Source organism: Rhinopithecus roxellana, chromosome 14, assembly GCF_007565055.1.
Source record: "Rhinopithecus roxellana isolate Shanxi Qingling chromosome 14, ASM756505v1, whole genome shotgun sequence".
Classification (NCBI taxonomy): Eukaryota; Metazoa; Chordata; class Mammalia; order Primates; family Cercopithecidae; genus Rhinopithecus; species Rhinopithecus roxellana.
In genome coordinates, this window is record NC_044562.1 from 86,499,577 (window position 1) to 86,521,975 (window position 22,399).

Genomic DNA, 22,399 nt, shown 5'->3' on the forward strand with positions numbered 1-22,399 from the left:
TTAAATTTCTGACCTATACAATTTTTCTTCTCTCTAAATAACTTTTCTTAACATTTCTTGCAAGGCAGGTATATTTGCAGCAAATGTCCTCATTTTTGTTTTGCTGAGAAATTATTGATTTTTCTTTCAGTTTTGGGAATAATTTTATAGGGTACAAAATTCAGTTTTGATGGTTTTTGTTATTTAACTCTTTAAATGTTTCACTCTGCTCTCTTCTTGCTTGTATACTTTTTGGGGAGATAGATACAATTCTTAGCTTTGCTCCTCTCTAGGTAAGGTGCTTTTCCTCTTTGGCTTCTTTCAAAAATTTTTAAAAATCTTTGATTCTCTGAAATTTGAATATAAAATGCCCAGATTTTGTTTGGCAATTATCCTGCTTAATGTTCTCTGAGATTCCTGGATCTATGGTTTGGCATTTGACATTAATTTAAAGAAACTCTCAGTCATTATTGCTTCCAGTATTTCTTCTGTTCCTTTTCTCTTTCTTCTCCATCTGGTATTTGCATTAAACAAATGGTATACCTTTTCTTAGTTGTCCTACAGTCCTTGGATATTCTGTTCTGTTTTTTCAGTCTCTTTTCTTTTTGCTTTTCTGTTTTGGGAGTTTCTGTTGTCATATGTCTTCAAGTTCACAGATTACTAATATCCAGTCTACTAATAAGCCCATGAAAAGCATTTTTCATTTCTGTTACAGTATTTTTTTTATCTCTAGTACATCTTTTTACTCTTTCTTAGAATTTCCACCTCTCTGCTTACCTTATTTACCTGTTCTGGCATGTTGTCTCCTTTATCCATTAAAGCTCTTAGCATACTAGTAATTATTTGTTTTAACTCCTGGTAAAATATCAACATTTCTGATGTATCTAACTCTGGTTCTGATGCTTGTCAGTCTCTTCAAACCATACTTGTTGCCTTTTTGAATACCTTATAATTTTTCTGTTAAAAAGTAGACATGATACGTGGGGTAAAATGATGTACAGGGTAAATAGGTCTTTGATAATGTGGTAGTAAGGCAAAGTGGTTTTCTATATTCCCATGATTAGTTATCAGTCTTTTAGGGTGCCTGTGCCCCTGAACTATGAGCTTTACCAGTGCTTCTCAGTTTTCTCCCCTCTCCCTGTGAGACAGGATGGGTAAAAAAAGTTGGAGTTGGGTATTTCTCCTTTTCCATGTGGAAAACTGGAGTTGGGCATTTCTCTTCCCCTTGGTGGTTAAGGCTCTGATTAAACCCCAGCAGATTCAGGTCTGATGAAATAGTTTCTCTGAGGACAGGCCTTGTTAAGAATAGAATATGGAGGTTTCTGTTTGTGGGTGTCTATTCTAGTAAATTGTGATTCTCTGTGTTCCCCTGCTGGTCTTTCCAATTTTGAAGGTTTCCCTGTGTCCTCACTCCTCTTACAGATACAAGAAGAGTTGTTGATTTTTTAGAATCTTCAGCTTTTTACTTCTTTTGCTTATTTTAACAAGAATAATAATACCAAGTGTCAGCAAGTGTCAGTGAAAGTAAAAAATGATGCAACCACTTTAGACAAACAATTTCACAGTTTCTTATAAAGCTGAATATACACTTATCATAGAACCCATCAATTTCACTTTTAGGTACTTACCCAAGAAAAATGAAACCTATGTTCTCACAAAGACCAGTACATAAATGTTCATAGTAGCTTTATTCATAATAAACAAAAGTTGTGAACAGCCTTAATGTAACCTACTGACACATGCAACACAAATGAATCTGAAAACATGATGCTGTGTGAAAGAAGTTAGACACAAAAGAGTACATACTTTGTAATTGAATTTATATCAAATTCTACAACAAACAAAATTAATCTACTGTGGTGTAAAGTAGATCAGTGTTTTCCTAGGGTCTGTAGGGGAGGGGGTTGACTTCAAAGGGACATGAAGAAACTTTCTGGGTGATGTGGATGTTCCATATCCTGATTGTGGTGATGGTAGTTCCACAGATGTACACATTTGTCAAACTTATCTAAATGTATGCTTAAAATGGGTGCATTTTATTCATGTAAATTATACCTTGATAAAGTTGATTTTTTAAAAAAGTAAGTTCTCATGGTAACTGAGAAACTATGACAATAATCTAATTATCCAAACCACTGTGATATACTCAAGTCTAATTTACCAATGATAAATTAACCCCTTATGCTTGAGGAAGGCATTTAAGTACCTAGCTTCCCTTATTAATGATCTGAAATACCTTCCTACAATACCATCAGGAAAATAAATATAAATTCTTCTATTCCTTGGTGTATTTGAAAGTAGTAGCATTTATTAAGTCTGAAAGAGAAATGAATGTAAAGCATTTAAAAATTACTTTCTTTATGTTTTAAATATGCTGCATTATGTTGAATGGCCTTTAAACACAAAACCCAGCACATGAGAAGTTCCAAAGTGTCATCTAGGTCTTCACTTCTGGGTCTGCTCTCAGTTGTTACAGAAAATTGTCTGCATTGGGGAGCGCGGCGGCTCGGCCGCAGCAGGGCCGGGCCGAGCCAGGCGATCCCCCTCGGGGCCCAAGTGCCGGGCCCCTGAGCGCGGCATTTTTATTCAAGCGAAGGGAGCCCGGCCGCGCCCGGTGCATTGTGGGAGCGGCCCGCTGCCTGTTTTCAGGAGGAGGCGGAGGGCGCAAAGCGAGCTGGTGGATCCATAAAGAATTCAGCCAACCCGCAGAGGGAGGGGAGGGGCTGAGCTGTGAGGCGAGCGGGGACGCAAGAACTATGGGTACACCGGAGGCCTTCAACCGAGAAAGTTACGAATTGGACAGGAGCTTCTGGCTAACCAGATTCACTGAAATGAAGGGCACAGGCTGGAAAGTGTCCCAAGATGTCCTACAAAAATTGCTGAAATCTTTACAGGTGAACCATTTCCAAGAAGATGAGCAGTTTCTGGGAGCCGGTATGCCAAGGCTTGACATTAGAATGGATACTTGTGTCATTCCTTTGAGGCACGGTGGGCGTTCCTTGGTTCAAACCACAGATTACATTTACCCGATCGTAGAAGACCCTTACATGATGGGCAGGATAGCAGGTGCCAATGTCCTCAGTGACCTCTATGCAGTGGGGGGTCACGGAATGTGAAAATATGCTGATGCTCCTTGGAGTCAGTAATAAAATGACTGACAGGGAAGGGGACAAAGTGATGCCTCTGATTAACCAAGGTTTTAAAGACGCAGCTGAAGAAGCAGGAACGTCTGTAACGGGCGGCCTAACAGTACTAAACCCCTGGATTGTTCTGGGAGGAGTCGCTACCATTGTCTGCCAGCCCAGTGAATTTATCATGCCAGACAATGCAGTGCCAGGAGACGTGCTGGTGTTGACAAAACCCCTGGGGACACAGGTGGCAGGGGCTGGGCACTAGTGGCTGGATATTCCTGAGAAATGGAATAAGATTAAACTAGTGTTCACCCAAGAAGATATAGAGCTGGCCTACCAGGAGGCCATGATGAACATGGCAAGGCTCAACAGGACAGCTGCAGGACTCATGCACACGTTCAATGCCCACGCAGCCACTGACATCACGGGCTTTGGGATTTGGGGCCACGCGCAGAACCTGGCCAACCAGCAGAGGAACGAAGTGTCATTTGTAATTCACGACCTCCCAGTGCTGGCCAAGATGGCTGTGGTGAGCAAGGCATGCGGAAACATGTTCGGCCTCATGCATGGGACCTGCCTAGAGACCTCAGGCAGCCTTCTGATCTGTTTACCACGTGAGCAAGCAGCTCGGTTCTGTGCAGAGATAAAGTCCCCCAAATATGGTGAAGGCCACCAAGCATGGATTATTGGGATCGTAGAGAAGGGCAACTGCACAGCCAGAATCATAGACAAACCCGGGATCATCGAGGTCGCACCACAAGTGGCCCCTCAAAATGTGAATCCCACACCCGGGGCCACCTCTTAATCTAGACAGAAATAGCTGTTTGGTTTTGTTTTTAAATAGATCTATTTCCTTTATCATCACTTCAATTAAAGACTATAAACAACAGAAATCTCATTGTGTCTACATATCAGGTGACCTTAGGTCGGTTTGTAAGTGGATACAATTAATAAAATAAAATCCATTGCTTTTTTTTCCTGTTACATTAACTGAAGATGCACCTAATCTTGAGGCAGCTTCTGAGTTGAGAATTATATTGTTATCAAACACTGTTCATTCATTTTGAATCTTTAGACACTTACCTGTTGCCGCATAGGCTCTTTTTAAAGTTGCTTTCACATAGCACAGACATTACCAGTAGTCGTATCAAATAGCATTTGGTATATAGATCCCATTTTATGTATATTTATCATAAGTCTGATTTTTTTTTTTAAACATCTTGAATGGTTTTCTGGAGAGACAGCATTGGTAAGTGGCATATGACGGTATCCCAGTTATAAAAGTGTAGCATGATTTCTTTGAATGTTTGATTTGGAAAAGCCTAGTCTTATCTCTCAAGAGTATCTCGGACCAGAACATTCTCCCATAGTGCATTCAGTAGTGCATTCAGTTCAACACGGCAAGTGCTTCACTGCATGGAAAACACTTTGAAGAGACAAAAAAGAAATCTTATTTCTTTTTTTGTAGACTTCCTGATATTTACAGTAATACCACTAGCTGTTTTCTTTATCGATAGCAAAAAAGGATACTTTTTGCAATGTAATTAGATGTTCTATAGTGCTACAAGGAATTGCCTTCCGAAAGGAGGTTCATGTATAATACTCATTTACAATTCAATATACAATTACACAAATAATTTTAAAATATAATCAATAATAAAGACTGTTCTGTGGATGGTAGTGTTTAATTCATTTTCTATTTTGTACAGTGATTTCAGGCCTTTTGTTTTCTTGAAATCAGCAGATATTTAGCCTAATTCTTAGCATTATTTTGTCCTTTGCACCAGTAATTTTTTGTGCACACTTTTTGTGATCTGTGTTAAAAACCTGCATTGCCAACATTGCAGCTCCAACTTAAACTTGTTATTCAAATAAATATTTAATATTTTAAATTGCTCTTGTATAAGCAGATGACCCTTTTAGTATTATTTTAGAAGCATTGGGAGGGTTTTGCCTAAAATACAATTTATTGGGAAAAACTAGATTTTAGTTTCATAAAACTTTTAAGTCTTTCATGGGACCTATATTTTCCTGAATTAATGTAGTTCTAGAATAAATAGGCAATCTTGAAAGGTGTTACCTGTGTTTCGTAAAGCGGAGGCTTCCTTATATTTTAACCTACTAAGCAATTGAGGGATTCCTGTCATTAACTACAAGGGCACTGGATCCTCAAGTGCCTGTCTTCATCAGAGAAAAAACAGCACATTCTGCACGTTTCTGGTGCTTCCTGCTCCCAGGCACCAAAGCCGCACATGTAAACTGACTTCTTGCCAAAGGAAATGACGCTCTGGGAAGATGGAGCTCCTGGAATAGGCTTTAACTCAGACGTGCCCTCCTCCAGGAACCAGCGGGCAGGGCAGCCTTTATGCATGTGTAACTGGACCTTCAGTCATAAGCATGGTGTGCAGCATGGAAGAGCCTTCTATGGAACTGAAATTGATTGGATATTTTATAGGAATTGATACAGATGTTGGTCCTCAAAAGCTACAAACCAGTGGTCTGCAAAATAAAATGTGTTGGAAACCTCTGAGTAAGAGAAAAAAAAAAAAAAAAGAAAGAAAATTGCCTATATTTTTTATTTCAGAGTTTATGAAACTGTACACATTCTATTCACAATTTTGTGGGGGTAAAACATATGAGCCCAATAAGAATGACTTTTGTTTAAATAATAAAGGATTCATTGAAAATTATTAACAATAACATATAATATTTTGATACTATACAAGAAAAAGAACAACCCAACAATTAAAACATACTCTTGGGTTTTAAATATTAGCCTCAAAAGGTAAGATATTGTTACCATCTTATGCAAACAAATCTTATCATTTCCTTGGACATATCCTGAGTAGAATACAAACCCTTATGGTACCATCTAATAGGGTTTAAGATTTTAACACCAAAATATATTCTTTGTTCATTAAAATTTTATAAGAAAACAACATTCTTTTCAAAAGGATTCAATCATAAAAAGGAAAGGAGACAGGCTGGGAAACATGGTGAAAACCCATCTCTACAAAAAATACAAAAATTAGCTGGGTGTAGTGGCACACACCTGTACTCCCAGTGACTTGGGAGGCTGACGGGGGAGGATCACCTGAGCCCAGGAGGTCAAGACTGCAGTGAGCCGTGATTGTGCAACTACACTCCAGTCTGGGTGACAGAGTGAAACCCTGTCTCAAAAAAAAAAAAAAAAAAAAAAAGAAGAAGAAGAAGAAGAAGAAAGAAGAAGAAAAAGAAAGAAGAAGGAAGAAGGAGAAGAAGGAGAACCGAAAGAGGAGAAAAATCTCAACCAGAATGTCAGTTTTGGGATTATGTTCTAGTGACCTGAATCTGTACATTCATCAGCAGAGACATGACTCCCACTGTTTGTTTTGCAGATAGCTATAAAGTAATTACACAAATTGCACCAAGTTCTTTCCAGATGAACTGAACACTTAGAACTAGAAAGTGTTGCCAATTTGATCAGAAATTAGATGTGATTCTGAGATTTCAAGAAAATTGCAGAAATATGATTTTTGAGATTTTGAGAAAATAATTCTTCTCTTCTTCAAGCTGTACAATGGGATCTATAGACAAAGCAAACTCTTCCATCCCTACGGAAGAAGGTTAGCTCCAAGACTTTTGAATATCTATGTTTGAATTACATATAATCAGGAAACTCAGGGCTTATCTTCCTTCAAAACTCCTCCACTAAAATAGAATGATTTACTGGAAAGTTACTTGTCATATTCCGCATCTTCAAAGACAAGATCTCCTTTATTTCTCTACCACAAAGTGTTCTTTAGAATTTTTCATTGTATCGATATAAATCGATGCCAGTCATCACTACACGAAAGATCAAACTGCAACCTCTGCAGAAGTCCAAGGAACAGGATTCCCACAGGGAGAGACAGATATACTAATGTGCTCTTCAGTGACTGACGGACTGTGTTGTCTGTTTAAAAAAAAAAAAAAAAGTACTATAATTGAACAAGTCCCCAGAGCAAAAAAAAAACTGCAAAAATAAATATAAGGAGAGTAACTAACAAATTTAAAAATATATAATCAATAAAGATCGGTGAATATGGTAGCATTTCAAGATAAAACTACATTTTCAACTATTTTTAAAATGTTTTCCATTTGGCAGAACCCCAAATGGGCTTTGCCAAGCACTTTTTCTTTCTTAATTTTTAAATGCGTATGTATTTCAAGGAAAATTTAATCCATATGTTCTTCTCTCATTTACACAATTTATCAAAATGTTGCTTTGAATGAGCCATTTAATGTCTAAGAAAACTGAAGAACACTTCTTTTTCCCCCAATACAAGATTTTAGCTTTTTTCTTCCTGAATTAAATAAGTGTTCAGTACTACTTACAGAGCTAATTGAAAAATATTCAATTCTGCTTCAATATTCAGAACCAAAAATCTAATAAAATTTAAAATAACAGAAAAGCATAAAATCCATTATCATACTATTAAGCTTCAAAAGCCTCCATCATTCACATGGTTCCTATAAATCACAGAATATTAGAACTTAAAGATATCTTAGAAATGACAAGTTTTTTTCTCTCACTTTAAAAACTAGGAAACTGAGTCCCCCAAAAGCTAAAGAATATGCCAAAAATCACAAAACTGATTAATAGCAGAGCCAAGGCATGTGTCTTCCAATTGGAGTTACTTCTTTGGTTTTTAAAATTTTTAATTATGATTTTATTCTATAACATATAAAAGTGTCGGCATAATACTAGATTATGAAAAAACAGTGCAGCTCATTTCTGCATAAAATTTACTTGCCTGCTTCCAATAGCCTGGACAACCAGTAGGCTAGGAATCAATGGCCCAATTCACCATATAATCCTAATCATATCTATCTTTACTATGCCCACAAAAGGAAGTGATGAATCTGTTTAAAAGAAAAATTAAGTCCAGGTACACTCTCAACCCTTACCAACAAGATGCTACAGGAAAACACACTGATTATGTGTTAACTGGTAAGAATATTTTTTCTTCCCTTCCTTATCCTCTCCTTCCTTCTACCTCTCTTTCCAGAGGGAATCATTCTGGGATACACAGAAACCTGGGGATGGGCATGCCATGAAGTCTGGAGGGGCTCAGTAATGACATGAGCCCGTGGGATGGGATCAAGATACACCTTTGCTTCAGCCTCTGTCACCAGTGTCTTTAGACACACCAGTTTCTTCAGGTAGGGAAAAAGGCACTCAGGAATAAAAGACTACTATCCCCAGGGAAATGAAAGTAGAGAACAGGCTGGGCACAGTGGCTCATGCTTGTAATACCAGCATTTTGACAGGCAGAGGCAGGCGGATTACCTGAGGTCAGAGTTCAAGACCAGCCTGGCTAACTTGGTGAAACCCCATCTCTACTAAAATACAAAAAAAAAAAAAAAAAAAAAAAAAAAAATAGCTGGGGGTGGTGGTACACACTTGTAATCCCAGCTATTCAGGAGGCTGAGGCAGGAGAATCACTTGAACCAGGGAGGTGGAGGTTGCAGTGAGTTGAGATCATGCCATTTGCACATCAGCCTGGGTGACAGGAGCGAAACTTCGTCTAAAAAAAAAAAAGAAAGAAGAAAGAAAGACAGACAGAGACAGAGAGAGAAAGAGAGAGAGAGAGAGAAAGAAAGAAAGAGAGAGAGAAAGAAAGGAGGGAGGGAGGGAGGGAAGGAAGGAAGGAAGGAAGGGAGGAAGGAAGGAAGGAAGGAAGGAAGGAAGGAAGGAAGGAAGGAAGGAAGGAAGGAAGGAAGAAAAAGAAAGAAAGAAAGAAGGAAAGAAGGAAAGAGAAGAGAACAGAGAGGATTATGGCTTCTTTTTGTCAGGTCAGGAGGCAGTCATAAACTACAGACCACAAATCATAATCAAAAGAACTTTGTAAGGTCCTGTTACCTTGTAACTAACTAATGTTTAGATTGTGTTACTCTGTTTTGTAGCAGTAATTACCAACAAAACCCTATTTTTTCTAATGTGATGGGAAAGGGCATATAGTATTTGCCTGCCTTTCAGGAGTAACAAAGGAGAAATCTGGGAGAAACCAAAACGACGTGGTGCAGAGCAGCTCAGTCACTTCCTTGTGATTTAACCTGCGGAAGTTACTTAACCTGCCTCTCAGTTTCCTCATCTATAAATATGGAATAATATAGGACCTACTTCATAAGGACTAGCAAAATAATGCATGTAAAGCACTAAAGACAGTGTTTGCATATAACAAGGGTTCAATAAAAATAATTGTGGTTGCTCCATCATCTTTTTAAACTAAAACAGGAAAACAGGCTGAATTTCTAGGACTTGTGGCAAATAAAGAAAAAATACACACAGGAAGATAATTTAGGACGGATAAGGAAGGACCCCTGAGTCTAAGCAATCAAAGAGCTATTATAGATTTGCTGAACTGTGATTCTAAACCCAACTGTATGCTCTAAACGAAAAACAAGGACTCAATTAATGGTACTATAGCACATGCCCATGTTACACATACATGTGGCATTTGAAAAATGGTCACATTGCCTTTTTCTGTCTTGACATCCAACTGTCAAAAATAACTTCATATATTCAATGATTGGACAGCCATTAGAATCCAATGCAAAACACTCACAAGTCTCCTCAGAACTCTTGGTTTTAGAAATGGTAGCTTTGGCAGTAACCTTAATGATCTGATACCTTGGCCCAGGGTGGTGGCTCACACCTGTAATCCTAGCACTTTGGGAGGCTGAGAAGGGCCGATCACGAGCTCAGGCTCCTGACTGACCAACATGGTGAAGACTGACCAACATGGTGAAGCCCCGTCTCTACTAAAAATACAAAAATTAGCCGGGCATGGTGGCGCATGCCTATAATCCCAGCTACTCAGGAGGCTGAGGCAGGAGAATTGCTTCACCCCAGGAGGCAAGGTTGCGATGAGCAGCGATTGCGCCATTGCGCTCCAGCCTAGGCAACAGAGCAAGACTCTGTCTCAAAAAAAAAAAAAAAAAAAAAAAAAAAAAAAAAAAAAAAAAGTGGTACCTTTGGGGATCTAGTGAAATGGAGTTGCTTTTCCTTTGTGGAGTTTTCTCTTTTGTCTGTACTATGATTCGTCACACCAGGTGTAAATGCATTGGAAAGCACACTGGCTTGAGGAATGGGGACTGTGATTACAGCCTGAGTGCCACTCTGAAGATGACATTCTCTTCGTAGCAGGTTTTTTTCTATGTAAAAATGAGGTTGAATTTGGGGATCATAAATGCCCCTACCACTCTAACATTTTATGGACTTAAAATCATACAGTTATAAAATAGTGAGTTGGTTTTCCTGTCCATTATTACTCTAACTTCAGAACTGGTTTTTACATAGCACCTTTCTGTGAAAGTTCTAGGCATTGTGTACAGACAACCAAGAAAATGGAGAGGAATGTTGAGATAAAATATACTTTAGAGTTGGATCTGGGGCTGGACATGATGGCTCATCCCTGTAATCCCAGCACTTTGGGAGGTCAAGATGGGAGGCTCGCGAGAGAGCAGGAATTGGAGACTAGCCAGGGCAACATAGTGAGACCTCGTCTCTATAAAAACAAACAAAAAACAATACATTAGCTGGGTGTGGTGGCATGCACCTGTAGTTCCAGCTACTTGAGAGGCTGAAGTGGGAGGACTGCTTGAGCCTGGGAGGTCAAGGCTTCAGTAAGCTGAGATTGCACCACTGCACTCCAGCCTGGGCGACAGAGTGAGACCCTGTCTCAAGAAAACGAAACAAAATAAAAATAAATAAATAAATCAAAGAAAATAGAATTGGATCTGGGTTCAGATGTGGGCTCTTCCACTTTATTAGTGGCTTGGTATTGAGCAAATTAATGTGTCTGAGTCTAAATTTGTTCTGTCATGAAATATGATTGTTTTACCTTCTTCATAGAGTTGCTCAAGGATTAAATGAGGCATAAGCCTCATAGTAAGTGCTCTACAGAAGGGAGCTATGAGAGTGGCAAGTAAAGGAAACAATGAACTCAAGCATCTGAAAAGGTCTTGCATCACAAAGGAAAGACAATTTGCACAAAAAATAGTAGTCAGCAAACTCAAAATATTATTTTTATTTTACATCATGTGCTAAAATACTATTAGTAGTGATCCAGAGGAAGCAATGTGATGGTGCTTGCTGATAGCATTAATGAAGAGCTCCTTAGAACTCTTGGGCTTTGCTGAGTGCTTTCAGAGTTGTTAATTTAAATTACGTCACACACTTGACCACATTGTATTCACAGTGCCATTTTGGACCTAATGGAAACAAATACATATTATATTGATGACTAAGTGAATCATCTCATATTTAAGTGATAAAAATATTATTTTTAATTTTAAAATAAAGTTTAAACATTGATGAGTCTGAAATACCTTAAAAATAGTTTTTCATAAATAGGAGGGAGTACAGTACATGAGAATATGCCCAAAGAGGTTGATTTTATACCGCACATAGCAGTAGTGGACAAATATCCTATAATCAGAAGGTCTTCAGAAATGGAAACTTATCCCTTAATACAAGTAGACATTAATGTTGTAATCTGCATAGTATCTCCAGGCGTGGCCAGTGAAGGACCCACTTGACCTTCAGATGAGGGGGTCTGGGAGCTGAGATCTACCTTCAGAGGTAAGAGGCAAGGCAGGACTGCTGTATTCAAATTTTCAGTTGACAGAGGAAGTAAGGAACCAAGAGATCAGGGATTACTCTGCCACTACTCTGAGACCTCCCCTTGGTTGTTATTTTTGTCCCCCCAGTCAGTTTCCTATTATTATTATCACAAATAAAATATCTAAAATAATATTTTTAAAAATATATGCTTTCTGAAGTAGTCGTGAGTAATTCCTTCGCACTGCAGGCAGACCTGGATTTGGAGACAAAAATTGCAAAGGGTAGAGAGAAGCAACTGTGGAAGAAGTAAGAAAGCAGGCTGAGTTCCCAGGGGAACTTGGGAAGAAAGGAGAAAGAATCAGATCTGGGCCAGAGAAGAAATTCTGGGAATCCCAGATACAGTGTAGGATGAAGCAAGGGAACTGTTGTATCTCAGATTGTAATAATTCAAGCTTTTCTTTTTTTTTCCCTCTAGGCTTACAATCTATTTTAAAATCTGTAGTCTAGTACGTAATAATTCTTTCTTACAACTTTTTCACAGTGCTTTCTGAAAGAATTTATTTTGTGGGTTTAGGGAATGCTGAGAAGTCCAACTCACTAGGAAATAAATTCAACTTAACCAAACTTCCTGGATAACCAATATTTGAATTTATCTTTCAATTCAAGAATGAACAGAGCATTGTTTAACCAAATATCATGGTTTTCTGCCTCCGAGAAGAGACTAGAAAGACTTCAGCTGAACCAATTCAAAATATTTTAGATAGGTCTTCAGCTGAAATATGGAAATCAAAGCAAAAGAGAAGGGAAATAAATAAATAAAAGCAAAGTTTGAGAGCTTTGGGAAACAAACAGCTTGGAGGCAAAGCGAATTTTCAAAGGTTTCCATCTGCCCCATGACCACTCCCTACTCTTCTAGGACCCTCCCGCCTCTCCTCATTTTAGTTTTGAGCTAGAAATACTGGAACTGATCATTTTTCAGCCTCAATAAGTCCTTGCTAATTATTTTAACATTTCAGGTTCAGGAAACCCAAACCCAGTGTTTGTTAAGTGCTCTTTGCCTTGATTTGTGTGTCCTCTTATATTTCAAGGGAAGTCGAGTCCATGTGTTTCTGATTCGTTTTTATTTAACTCATCAAGACATTGTTTCATAAAGGCCATTTGATGTCCAAAGATTCTGCTAAACCTTTTGTTTGTGAAACCATAAAGCCAGTAAAATAATACCCGGTTTATAACAAAAGAACAGAATTAGGAAATCCAGGAATGAACTGTTCTTACCTCCATCCTTGATTTGCTTTTATGCAATGCTGGGCCACTTTTCCAGATGTTATCTACATAAAGATAGTATTTTATACAAGATTTGGGGAATTTTATAATAAAATATAATTTGGGAGTCTTAAGAGAAAGGCATGTTATAAACCAATACCAAAATAGCTCTCACGTTGAAAGAATGAGTTTTTTCCTAGTTTTGAGATTGATACAGTGGCTCTCCTGGGCAAGTACCACAATTCAAAATTAAAATTTCAAATGGTGATTACATGAAACACAATATTTCTACCTGCAAGCATAATCCTTACATGGATTTATACCCTGGGAAAGTTACTATATTTCCTACTGGTTTCCTTTTTGAGCCCTCAATCCTTTTAATAATTTGCAGAAAGATAATGGATAGATATTTGTGATGGAGAGAACTTTCTGTTTCTGGCTTAAAAGCAGAGATTCTCCTAATATTTAATTTTGGAATACCAATACTAGAAGTCACCTCTAAATGAAGTGGCAACAAATTTAGCAGGTGTCAACAATGAGATTTTAAAATTGAAATTTATTTCAGCTTTCCAGTAGGTACATTTACCTGCTGTCACTTTCTCGTCTCTGGGTTTTTAAGTAGAAACCCTGATTATTTACCAAAGCAAAATAGGACTCAAGAATCAGTTTTGCCTAGGATCAATAGCAGAAATCATGGGACTTTTCAATCAGAATAACAAGGAAGTTGCAGAAAACACATTCAGGCAAAGTAATAAGGTCTTTGTCTCTTTTTTGTATCAGTAGAAGAGAAGAGAGTGACCATGGGGGCTGATGGAGACCTTTAAACCTTAGCTTTTCCACAAACCACTTGTTCCCCAAAACTCACAGACTTTGCATGTATGTATGTGTGTATGTATGTATGTATGTATACATCTTCTCTTGATCACTTTATCTCCAAGCAACGGCCTAGTCCAAGCAAAGGACCCAGTTGAACATGGCACAAGAGACACTAGAGCAGGCTGAGATGCACCGGCAGAATCAGTAGACCCATAGCTCCCCTTTTCCTACTAAGACGTGGGTTAGATGGGCCAGATATGGTACAGAAGAGGGGCCCAGTCCCCTCTTCTTCTATCCTTCTATAAGGCTCGTATGACAGTAGTCTTGTGAAAAGAGGGCTAAATAACCAAGTTGTACTACCAGCTTCTCAGAAGAAGTACACGCCAGTTCTGAGCATACAAGCTGCCCAGCATCAAGATCCCCAGAAGACTTTCTAGCAAGTTGAGATCAGTCACTGCCCCTCCTGCTGAGGTCATAACTAATCCCAGCTGGCTCTTGCCAGGCAACCTAGAGAAGGTCAGTGGAAACCTCTGTCTGTGTTTCCACAAATGGCAAGTGTCAAGACCCATTAGGAGAGTACCTACTGCTTGGCTTGCCTGGGAAGTGGGAAGAGGAAACCAGGAAAGGCATAATATCTATATTAGATCCATGGCAGACAAAAAGAAAAAAAAAAAAGCTAGCCTTCTAGGAGCTCACAGCCTGGTGAATGAAGTCAGAAAATAAATAATGACCACACAACATGGAAAAGGGTCTTGTAGAGGCCTAAGCACCATTCGTGATATCACAAATGAGGTGGTGATCAACTCTGGTGGCAAGAGCGAGAGTTCTTGGAAGCCACTCCAAGAAGTATATGCTATGATGGGAGGGCAGCCTGTGGCAGGTTGGGAGAAGGGCATTCCAGGCAGAGGGAACCACATGTAGGCAAGAGCCCTAATTACAAACAAGTTCAAGAAAGTTTGAAAGAAAAAACCTCCCAAACTCTCTTACATATCCTGGAAGAGTCAAGTCATAAGAACCTGAAGTTTGACAGTATACAAAAGTTTTTCAAAATTCCACAGACAACTAACAAATGCCAGGTTCTTTTCAAAATTGAAAAGGAGCTCCTAAAATCATGTGCTGATCCTCAAATGTCTACTGTCCCCTACTAGCTGAGTGGTCAATGTCCTCTTCCAGATTGATTGAGCTGGGACAATATTAGCCCAGCTGTCCTGCCCGCTGGCTTTCCTGACAATCTTTTGGCCACGGATTTCTTCTGTCTCGCCCAGAGTACCCCAAGACCTGAGCACCGGGTATATCTTAAGAGGTATATACGAGAATTCTATTCCTGTCAGATCAAAGAACACAGTTCTTATAACAAAACTCAAAGCTCTGAAAATAAGAAATTCCTTCTTTTTAAGTTTTATTGTATCTGTTTATAATTGTTCCTGCTTCAGAACCTCAGATCTTAACATGGGGTGGGATCACAGTCTCATCATCCAGATTCAGACTCTCCCATGTTCTGGGTCACAGAAAAGCTGATGTGCTATCTTCCTTAAAGAGTTACATGTTTTTTGCCCTAGAAGACTACACTCTCTTTGTACCAGAGATATTAGTGTGCACCAATCACCTGCTGATTGACTTATTGACTTCCATAGCTACCTGGTACTCTTGCTCCTTCTCTATCCCTCTTCCTCCCAGCCAGCCGTGAATGTGTTACATTCTTGGTAGCTCTGAAAGGCTGCAAGTTCTGAAGTTTCATATTCATAACTCTCAAACTGACATGAGAGGGTCTTTGCTTTAGCTAATCAGGGATATACACAAAAAAAATGAGAATAAAATTTAGAAGCATATAAATAGATTTACTACATGTAAGTCTTAACGTGTTTTGAAAAGCATGATGCTCTTAAATAGATGAATTTGGCTGATTTTAGAGATGATAATTTAGTGAGAATGTGGATCTACGGCTGTATAGAAAATCACCCCAAAACTTAGCAGTGTAAAATAATAAAAATCGTTTATTATCTTTTAGATTTCTGTGGCTCAGGAATTTGGGAGCAGGGTAGCTGGGTGGTTTAGGGTCTAATGAGGTTACAGGAAGATGGTGACTGGGACTGAGGTCATTTTGAAGACTTCTTCACTCACACACCTGAGACCTGGTGCTCCGGCTGGAAAGATTCAGACAGCTGACAACTGGAATAACTGCACCTTCCCTAAGGAGTCTCTCTGCTTGTTGTCTGCATCAGGGCAGCTTTAGGATATCTGGACTTCTAGCATAGCAGCCTGAGCCCCAAAAGGCACATCTCCTAAGAGACAGAGTCAGGCAGAAGCTGCATCTCTGCTCCTAACCCAGCCTCAGAAGTGTTAGGAGGTTGCCTCCCCCTCATTCTGTTTGGTAGAATTGAGTCACAAAGCCTGATCCATGTTCAAAGGAAGGGTAATTAGACTCAATCTTTTATTGCAGGAGTATCAAAGAATTGCAGATTCTTTTTAGACAATCACAGAGAAAGTCAGGGAGAGGTGAGCATCAACTGCAAATGAAAGTCACAAAATTGGCTGGGCGTGGTGGCTCACACCTGTAATCCCAGTCCTTCGGGAGGCCAAGGTGGGCAGATCACTTGAGGCCAGGAGTTTGAGATCAGCCTGGTCAACATGGTGAAACCCCGTCTCTACCAAAAATACATAAATTAGCTGGGCATGGTGGTACGTGCCTGTAATCCCAGCTACTTGGGAACCTGAGGCAGGAGAATTGCTTAGACCTGGGAGGTGGAGGTTGCATTGAGCTGAGATCACTCCATTGCACTCCAACTTGGTCGACAGAGCAAGACTCTGTCAAAAAAAAAAGTCACAAAGAATAAAAGCTAAAAGTAATTTCCATTGACATTTCCTTAAAATTCGTCATGAATAAAATTCAGACCTTCCAAATCTTCTCAATATGATTTCTACCCTTATTTAGTTTCTAATTTTTGCTATATAACTATATGTTTTCTTAATGACATCATTTTTTGTTTTAATTTAATTGGTAAATTTTGTTTTGCACCTGCTATATGCTAGGCATGTACTAAAACAATTGGAATACAGAAGCAAACTCACAGTCCATGCGTTCACAGGAAATTCACAGTTGAATTGATAATTCCATGTGACAACTGCAACATTAGATGCATAAACAAGACATAGAGATGAAACAGATATGAAAAAGAAAAATAATCTGATAAAATCACATAGCGTGTCATCTTTTTTGCAGACTTGCAAAATGAGACTTTCGATTACGTCTAATTTAAATGTGCCATAAACCATACTGTTAATATTAATATGGAAAGTATTCCTTAATATAGCCTTCGGGGTTAAAGTCAGACAAAGATTTTCCAATTTAAAACATAAAAACACAAGCTTAGGATCCCAGTCTAGAAATAAATTATTGAGAATTCGTTTGGTTCACCCCCATATATCCAGGTAGATTTCTCAGCATAGCGCAAATCCATGGAAACCTATCTGCTATTTTCAAGATAGTGCTAATAGAAACAGCTCTTACATTTTACATGGTGAAAGATATTTACTATGCTGCAGGAAGTCCCGATGTACCATCAGGTATGAAAACCCTAAGAGGGAGCAGGTGTCAGAGGAGGAGGTCACAGGGCAGCCACTGAGGGAAAGTGGCATTCTGAGGCTGGAAGAAGGAAGAATGTCACTGAGGAGACAAAATAATGGTCATCAGGGAATTGGTAAAGTAAAGAGGAAAAGAAGTATCAAGACAGCACAATGCCATGGCAACTCAAGTGAGAAGACTTTTCATAAGGAGAGGGGAGACAACCCCATGACTGAGCTGCGTAGGTCAAGAAAAATGAAGGCTGAGGTCAGTACTGCAGAAATCACATGTAGCACAGGGTGGGCACTGGTGATCTTCACATAGCAGTTTCTGTCGAATAATAGCAAAGCAGCTCAAATCCTCCTGGATTACCCAGCACACTATTTCCAAATAAGTAGCCCTAAAATATTATCTGGATTGCATCACTCTTCAATGCAATTTAACAACTATCCATTTGAATATTTTCTGTGTTTCTGGCCATTTTCAGTGGCTCCATACTCCCCACCAGAGATTAGATTCCTTAGCCCAGATGCATTGCTTTCCGATATCATTTAGCCTGTCTTAGCAACTATGTCCTCACATGCACACTTTACTTTGTCCAAATGTAATTAGGCCAATAAAAAACCCTGTTCAACAAATTTATTTACAAGGACATATCTAAGTTTTTATTTCTCATGCTGCCAGGGAAGAAGTCCAATCAGGCTAATTCAAAGATTCACTTTTAGTAGGGAGGTATTATGTAAAAGGAGAATGTTTAGATAAAAATTTTAGACAAAATTCAGAAAAATAATCTGTCTGGTTAAAGAACATCAATAGAGGAGGTAAGAAGCTGACTTCCCAGAAAAGCTTTTAATTGCATTAAAGTTTCTCAGAAAATTGCTTAAGCATGTATCAGGAATGCTACTTTCATTACAGAAGAAAGTTGGTTGTGAACTGTCTCACACACATAAAGTTTTATTCTAGATCAAATTTGGAACTATTTTCCATCTATTTTCCATCTTTTTGTCTACATTTTGTGCTTTCTCAATGTCATCAGAATATGCTTTGTGTCTGCATGACCATCCCTATCTACCAGTTTCTTCCACATTCCCTCCTCCTGAAAATGTTCTCTTCTCTTCTAAACTACAGTTCCTTTATTGTTCCACTCCTGCTTCTCATTTGTTGTAGTTTGTGTTTATATCTCCTATTTTAACTATAAGTAATCACTATCTTTTCCTGTCTGTATATGCATTAGTGTTAAATAAAGGTTGGAATAATAAGTGTATATAATTAAATCATAGTAAATAAGATATTTTATGATGCAATATTCAATATGTTATACTTTTAAAAATATTTCACAATTAAAATAAATTTAATTTAATCTTAATTTAATAAATTAATTAAAATTAATAACTGCATTAGCCATATAAGATTCAGTAGTGAATCACTGAAAACTCAAAATTACAGTGCTTTAACAAGATAGAAATCAATTTTTTTTCTCTTATAAAGGCAATCTGGAGCTCAGCAGTCCAGAGCTGGTATAATGACTCCATCGTCCTTCTGTCTTCGTCCTTCTGATGGTGGCTCCATCATCCTCAGTGAGTGGCTCATTCCTCATGGTTCCAAATAGATGTCTCATGTTTAGTGTTATTCCTGCCAGCAGGAAGGAAGAGTGGAAGAATGGCATACCCACCCCAACCTCCTTTTTTGAGACAGGGTCTCACTTTATTGTCCATGCCAGAGTATAGTGATCATAGCTCACTGTAGCCTCCACTTCCTGGGCCTGAGGGATCCTCCCACCTTAGCCTTCCAAGTAGCTGTGTCTACAAGAACACACCATCAAGCCCAGCTAATTTTTTAATTTTTTGTAGAGACAGGGGTCTCACTGTGTTGCCCAGACTGGTCTCCAGTTACTCAGCTCAAGTGATCCTCCTGCCTTAGCATCCCAAAGTGCTGGGACTACAGGAATGAGCCACAACAAGTGGCTTCCTTTCCTTTTAAGGACACATCTCAGAAGTCGCACACATCTGATTATATCCCATCAGTTACAACTCAGTCACATACAGCACCCAGTAGTAATAGAAACTGAGGAATGTGCATGGTTTAAAAATCATGGGTTCTGCTACTAAGGAGGAAGAGAGAACAAATATTGAGAGACAAATGGAAGTCTCCGTTTCTATGGCCCATTCTAATGTTTGCCTGACCTTGCTGGTCAGCGAATTTCTATTTTCATTTAAATTGGTTTTTCATATTCTAGCATATTTGTTCCTATTGAGTTCTCAATAAATATCAATAGATTCTATTTTTAATGTAGCAAAATATAAGTTCCAAGCTCTGGGAGATTTTATATATATTATATAATCGAAAATGTTGGGGGCAATTTTTATATAAAACATCATGGTCTCCAACTTTTTTGATCATGAACCGCAATCAATAAAATTTAATTCCCCAGTATATTTACACTTATTTATCAATATGCTTTATAAAATGTACCACTATATTAATATATTATATATATAAAATAAAACATGCACAAAAAATGAAATTGATAAGAAGTCAAAGTTTGAATATTTTCTTCCTTCACATCAGCTGATGTTCTTAAGCAAATGCTGATCTAACAGATGGTAGATATCCTGACTTATGTCCTTTAGTGATCACATATATCATTATTGCAATTGAGAATTCAACCAAAACCTAACAAAAAAGGCTGGAACAAAATGCTAACAATATAAGTTGTTATATTGTTATGTCCCACATGGAAAAGAAATAATGATTGCTGCAACTCCCACATTTTGGGTCCGACAAACAAATTAAGCGTCTCGACAAAATGTCTGCATTGAAAAACCCATTTGGGTTTTTTCACAACATACTTGACTTTGCTAAAGAGTTCAATATCTTCTTGTTTATGAAGCTTTAATTTTACCACTATTGGGTTACGCAGATGGAATAAACAAGGAACACCACTGCTCTGCTCATTGTGGTCATGAGTTACAGGGCCCTGGAGAAGCGTGTTGAGGTACTATGGAGTGTTGATTTCAATGTGCTGTGTGTGTACTATGTGTGCTTCTATCTAACATGTATGTAGACTTGGAAGCTTTTCAAACGAAGCTATAGCTGGACTAGTCATGTTGCATTTCCCTAAGGCCAAAACCTAAAATTGACAGCTTTCACTTTGTGTTACAGAATAAAACCAAGCAATCAGGACTAGGCAGACCCCTGCCACACAGCTACTTGCTGATATCAATTACTTAGCCTAATTATCTTGACAAAGTATACCATTCATTTAAATCTTTCATTTTCTGAGACCATAAAAACAACAGACTATAGAAAAAAGTGATCATGCCATCTAGGAATTACTAATATATAAGATGTTGACTTTTGGTCAGAGTCCAGTATATATCCAAGGCCTTAAGAGTAAGAAGATTTGAAAAGTAGTTTAGAGGAAGTTGAAAATGTAGCTTTATGAAGAGAGAGCATTGCCTAAGAGAGATGGTGGGCTCTAAAAATGAAATTCTGACCATGCTATGATAAATAAATGTGGAAATAAGGACATGAGTAAGACTGCCCAGAAATCCTCTGATAAGTTTAGATTTTGAAAGAATACATATATAAAGCAAGGAAGGTCATACAACCAAGGTCACAAATGGTGAAATGTCTAAGACAATTGTCAGAATCATTAATGTGCTCATAAGCCAAAGCTTACAAAAGTGACAAAAGCAATAAAACCAATCGTTTCAACTCTGTTTGGATCACTGATGTGAACAAGAAAGGGGAATGTACAATACTAGAGATGACAGTACAGTGCTAATAGATGAAAGAAACAGTTCCATCGAGGAAAATTATTTTCAAAACTTAAAAGTCAAGCATGGGTTGAAGGGGACACAGATTTCTAGAAAAGAGAGGGCTGCTTAAATGAATCCTATCGTCATTTCCAGAGGATTCTAAAGGAACTCCTAGGCATGATTGTGAGGTAACCATTGAATTGAGGACAAACAGAAATATGTCGAAAGACAAACAAAACAGAGTCGCTTTGGATTTACAGAAGGTAAGAGATAGGGGGTTTGGAAGCAAATTCTAGAAACAGTAAAAAAATAAGTAGACATGATGTTATTATATTGCAAAATTCCAGAGAGGGCAATAAAAGAGGTGGCTTGTGGACCTCACAAAACGAAATGATGATCAGTAGGATCTAGTGAGTATATTCATAATGAAAATCCATTCCAAATGGGCTTTCAGTAAGGTAAATACATTATCTTTTTAGTAAGGTAAGTAGATGCGCAGATATGGGCACATGCCATAACCATGGCACAGAAGAACTATAAGATAGCCTCCTTAGAAACTTGAAATGCAATTGTTAAAGGTATACTACGCAGGACTTTCTTTCCTTTTTAAAGAATAATTTAATTTTTTATGATATAAGCCATATTTTTTAAGTACATGGACACAGTATTTCCTTGATCCTAAGATGTAATTTATTGTAAGATAATCCATTAATTTAAATATAGCTTTCTGGGTTGTAAAAAGGATTTATATTAAGTGTATAATTTATCCTAATTTTAGAATCACTGAAATATTAAAAAATACACCTTAAGATTGAGGAAATACATACACATACACACGAACACATTTACAGAGTTGAAATCATACATTTTATACAGTTGGCGTTTTATTGTAGTTCTTGATCCCCATGTCATAAAAAACTCTATAAACATAATTTCTAGTAAATCAGTTACATATTATAATTCATTTAATTACTACTTTATTCTGAAATTTTTTATTGTTTTTCTTATAAAATTTCAATTTACTTTTCAAAAATATTTATCTGCATTTCTGATTATTTCCTTGGGGTACATTTCCAGAAGTGGAATTATTGAATGGAACGACACATTATGTTTTAAAGAGTCTTGATACACACAGTACCAAACTACTTCTCAGAAAGCTTGTACCAATTCACATTGCCACTTTTTTGAAAAAGGACCCTCTTACCGGCATTCAAAATGTTCTTTCCTTTTCAAATTCTTTGTTGATTTAGCAGGGGGAAAAATTTAATTTTAACTTGGTTTGAATTTCATTAACTAC

The 22,399-nt window shown here is 38.0% G+C and overlaps 1 pseudogene; it reads left to right on the forward strand.

Moving 5' to 3' along the window:
- Positions 1-2,735: 2,735 nt before the first annotated feature.
- LOC104670425 lies at positions 2,736-3,915 on the forward strand (annotated as a pseudogene).
- The last annotated feature ends 18,484 nt before the right edge of the window (positions 3,916-22,399 follow it).